At 35.2% G+C, this 4,835-nt stretch overlaps 1 long non-coding RNA gene across 1 annotated transcript; it reads left to right on the plus strand.

The window, feature by feature from the left end:
* The first annotated feature begins 1,518 nt into the window (after positions 1 to 1,518).
* LOC139193985 (uncharacterized) lies at positions 1,519 to 3,545 on the plus strand. Its single transcript, XR_011578577.1, has 4 exons — positions 1,519 to 1,736; positions 1,838 to 1,906; positions 2,506 to 2,565; positions 3,334 to 3,545. It is a non-coding gene; the product is annotated as an uncharacterized lncRNA (long non-coding RNA).
* The last annotated feature ends 1,290 nt before the right edge of the window (positions 3,546 to 4,835 follow it).

Consider the following 4,835-nt stretch of genomic DNA (forward strand, 5'->3'; position numbering starts at 1 on the left):
AAATTTAAAAGTAATTAGACCCTCAAAGTTTAGACATAGATCAGCAACATTTATAGTGAGAAAACATTCAGAACTAAAGAGAGGTAAGGCTAAAATAGTTTATAATTACAAGAGTTAAATGATAATACATATGAAAATAGTTATAAGTTACCAAATAAAGATGGGCTTATAAATAAAATTCATGAGAGTAAATATTTTAGTAAATTTGATTGTAAATCAGGATTTTGGCAAATACGATTACCAAAAAAATCAATTGAGTGGACAACTTTTACTTGTCCAGAATGACATTTTGAGTGGCTTGTTATGCCATTTGGACTTAAAAATGCTCCGTCGATCTTTCAAAGAACTTTCAAAGAAAGATGAATCAAATTTTTAAGAAATATGATAATTTTTGTAGTGTTTATGTAAATGATATTTTAGTACATAGGAAAAATAGAAATGAACATAGAAAACACTTAGAGATAGTTTTACAATAATTTATCAATAATGGAATTGTAATTAGCAAAAATAAAATAGCATTAGAAAAGTAAGATATAGAATTTTTAGGAATGTATATCAAGTCAGGTATAATACAATTACAAGATCATATAGCTAAAAAGGTTTTAGAATTGCCAGATAAGTTAGAAGATAAAAAACAGTTACAAGCATTTATAGGATTGTTAAATTATGAAAGAAATTTTATCCCTGATTTATAAAGAAAAATAGCAGTATTACACAGTAAAATAGCAAAATTGGACAGAAGTATTTTAATAGTGAAGATATTAAATTAGTTCAAAATATAAAGGAAGAAATTACTAAACTTAAGCCATTAACATTGCCATTAGATGATAGTTACAAAATAGTTGAAACAGATGCTTCATCATTAGGATGAACAGGTATACTATACTAGAAAAAGCATAAGGAGTCTCCAAAGTCTGACGAACAAGTTTGTAGATATTCATTAGGAAAATTTAGTGATGTACAGTCAAGATTACCATCAACAGATTTAGAAATTTTAGGAATAATTAACTCACTTGAGGCATTTTCTTTATTTTTACATAATGAAGTATTTATGACTAGAACAGATTGTCAAAATATAGTTTTTCATTATAACAAGATACATGCTAATAAATAGGCAGCCCGAAAATGGGTTAATTTTGTTGATTTAATTACAGGAAATGGTTTTAAACCAATTTTTGAACATATAAAAGGTAATGACAATACATTAGCCGATATCTTATCAAGATTAATTTGTTGAACAAGAATGGAATATCGCGGACCATCATCCTCAAATAGCACAAGACCACAAGGCAGAATAGCACATTTCAATAGCATAATGATGCATCATGGGCCTCCACCATTCAATGGATTTCAAAATAGCATAAGCAAACCAGCATCACTGAAACACCCTAACCCCTTTTTATATTTTAAAATTGGTTTAGTCCTTAATTGGTGAGCCCTTGGGGCCCACCTTGTTTTATTTTTATGTTTCCCGGTCTCCCTCTCTCTTCTCTCAGTCATCTCTCTCTCTCCCTCGTCTTTCATCTCTCCCGAACAACACACCCATAACCCATATCCTAAAATCATCAAATCACAATTTCAACATCACCATCGTCTTTATCTCGTTGCTACGAACTCAACCATAGTATTGGCATCTTGAAAGTCGAACCATGAAGCCCCGTACACGAGCTCCGGCGAGCACCGCCCATTTCGAGGCCATTTCAGGCCAAACCACGGCGAGTTGGCCGGCGTGTAAGGTATAAATCTCTTCATCTCCCTGAGTAATACAACTTTCCTTTTTGTTTCACTCAATTTCGTTGAGTATTGAAGAAGTTATACTCATTTGAATCTTACCCAGTTTCCGGCGAGTCCGACGGATTTCGAGGCATTTTCTGGCCAAACCACGGCGAGTTAGACGTCGTGTGAGGTACCATTCTCTTCGTCTCTTCAAGGGATACAACTTTCGTTCTTGTTTTACTTGATTTCGTTAAGTATTGACAAAGTTATGGCCATTTAAAGTGAGTGTGGATTTCCGGCCGAAATTCCGATTTTCTCTCCCATTGGGTCCGGCGACCCACCAAACCCAAAGACCTCGGGCCTTGGGCCGATATCCTTTAAAGGGCTTAAAGCCCTATTCTTTAATAAGGCCTTAGGGCCTTTGTGAAGTGTTGTGAGGGCTGCCCTAGTGCAACCCGTGTGTGTGTGTGTTGTGTGTGAGTTTGGGCTTAAGCCCAAACCACCCATTTTCACCCTAAACCCTTTTAACCCAAAACCTTAGAATTTCAAAACCCAATAGATCCTAATCCTATTTAACCTAAACCCTAATCCGGATTTCAAGCCTAAAACCCGTTTGACCTAGTTTGACCGTTGACCCCGGTCAACGTTGACTTTAGGGTTGACTTTTCAGGTTTTCGTCCAGGACCTTTCTTAGGGTAATTCGACGTTCTAAATCCGTTTCCAATGTCCGTTTTCCCAAATTCAATTGCTATTATATAGTTTTATTTATTGGACTCTTTATGTGCTTAGGGGCAATTATTGTGACGTTTCCGTCTTCGCTAGTGGCGCAACTTTTGGCAACTAAGTACTGTTAATGGACCCCTTTTAAAATTACATGATTTGATAATTTAATTGCATAAATGATTAGCATGCCTACGGATTTATGATTTGATTTATGTGAAGCTTGTTGATTTAATATATTGATTATCGTCTCGTGTTTTGGTGAGGAATTAATTGTTAGCCTATATTGAGCTATATTTTAATATATCGTATTTTCTATTAAAACCATGAACTGGTAGACTATCTGATAGATGACGATAGGATGCTAGAACATGTTTTTGAACCCCTCTTTATAGTGTAGACGATGATCGGTAACCTATGCTATGAAGTGGTTATTTAAGAGAGACGTAACTATTTGTGCGTACCTAATGGACACTATGCCACCTGGGGCGAGGATTTGGTGTTGGCATTTAGGCCAGGAGAAATAATCCCTAGCGAAAGGCTAAGGGACACGGTGACAGGCATTGGGCCGGGAGGGAGTTATCTCTGGCTACGGGCACAGAGACTTAGGTGCAGGCATTGGGCCGGGAGTTATGTTTATTCGGTGATCTTACTAGCAGCACACTGCGTTTACGTGACGATCTGTGAGACGATTCATGCTTTGGTTTTACGCGATGATATTCCGCGATATGGCTTTTGAGATATTTTTGGCATGCTAGGATTTTTATTAAATCCATCATTTATTATGCTAGTAGTTTTCATTATATAAACTGTGGGGGTTAGTATCTTGATAACTGTTTTATTATTATTATATATATGAACTTGGTCCACTCACCTTTGTTTTGCGCCCCTATTCAGGACTTAGAATCAAGGCACATAATCCGGGCGTCAAGACACTTCCGCAGCAGCATCTTCGGATCTTCTCGAATGTAGGACTCACTCCTTTATTCATTAAATTTTATCTTAATTCTTTTTAGTAATTAGGTTTAGTTGTATGCTCTGAGCACGTTCCTAAAACTTTTAACTCATTGTATTTCAAATTTCTAACCCTTATTTATTTCTTATTCTTAGCTTTTGTATCAATTAATGGCTTTCATCACCCCCGGGTGTCGGCCAGCACGTGTCGGTCCTGGTATTCGGGGAATATCAGGGTCGAGGTGTGTCAATCACCACCAGTACCTACTTTCAACTTTAATGACAATATTGTTGAAGGAATAAAAAATCCAACCCTGATATATAGGCCAAGAGTACCAGGACTTTCTGATAGGCAGCAGGTTCTCTTAGATAATTTTTGGAATATCCAAATTAAACAACCAAACATGAGGTTAGGTCATGAAAAACTAATTAGTGCCTTAGAACAAGAGTTTGATAGTTTTAATTTTAATTTCCATCAAAGCCAGCAACATATTCATTTTCTTGAGCACAACCTTCAAGTCATACTGGAAGCCTCAAAATTTCAAAGGAGAAACAGAAGATATGTACTACAAAGTGAAAAAAGATATAGAAAGAGATGTAGAGTTAGTAGAAGGCGATGAATAGTACTGGAACAATTTGACAGAAGAAGAGCTGCATAATATTGACAACATAATGGAAGCATAAAGAGTTAATAGCAAATTAGCATAAGTTGAATAGTATCATGTAAAATAATGTATTTTCAGACAGAAATGTCAACATCATTGTAGACTAATAATAAAAATGGCATAAGAATAAATAAAGAAAAGAGCTTGATCTATTATGGATTTTTCACACACAAAATGTCATTTTGATTAAGAATGAATAATATCAAGCTCTTTTCGTTAAAACTTCTTTGAATATATGTATGAATATATGTATTGAAAGGTTATGACATATTTCTAATTTTTATTTGCAAGTGGCCGTAGAAACAAATCAAAATATAAATATAATAATATATATTGAAATTGTACCTCACTCTTGTCGGTCCTACTTTTATCCATGTACTTCTTTTAATCATAAAAAGTAAAACCTAAAAACAAAAAAAGAACAAATTAAAAATTAAAAACAATAAACGAAATGAATGGATCTTTAAAGTGAAACATTACAATTTTTGCCAAACTTATGGTAGAAAAATCTCCAACCTTGCCTCTATAATAGGGCAACCTCTACTCCCTTCAAAAGGTTTAACCACTATTACCCCTTAAACACTATGCTAAATTAAACTCGCCCACGTGGCATCTTAAACATACCTTGCTAACTTAAGCATTAGAGGTTTTTAGGCCGGTACCACACTGATGCCCTTGATACACTCTTGATCAGAGCATCCTCGCAAAGATCTCTACACCACACTCTACGTTGACTTGAGGTTCACCTAATTTCGTGCATCAACATGTTGTTAATATTCC

The sequence above is a fragment of the Malus domestica genome, chromosome 02 (assembly GCF_042453785.1).
Source record: "Malus domestica chromosome 02, GDT2T_hap1".
Taxonomy (NCBI): Eukaryota; Viridiplantae; Streptophyta; class Magnoliopsida; order Rosales; family Rosaceae; genus Malus; species Malus domestica.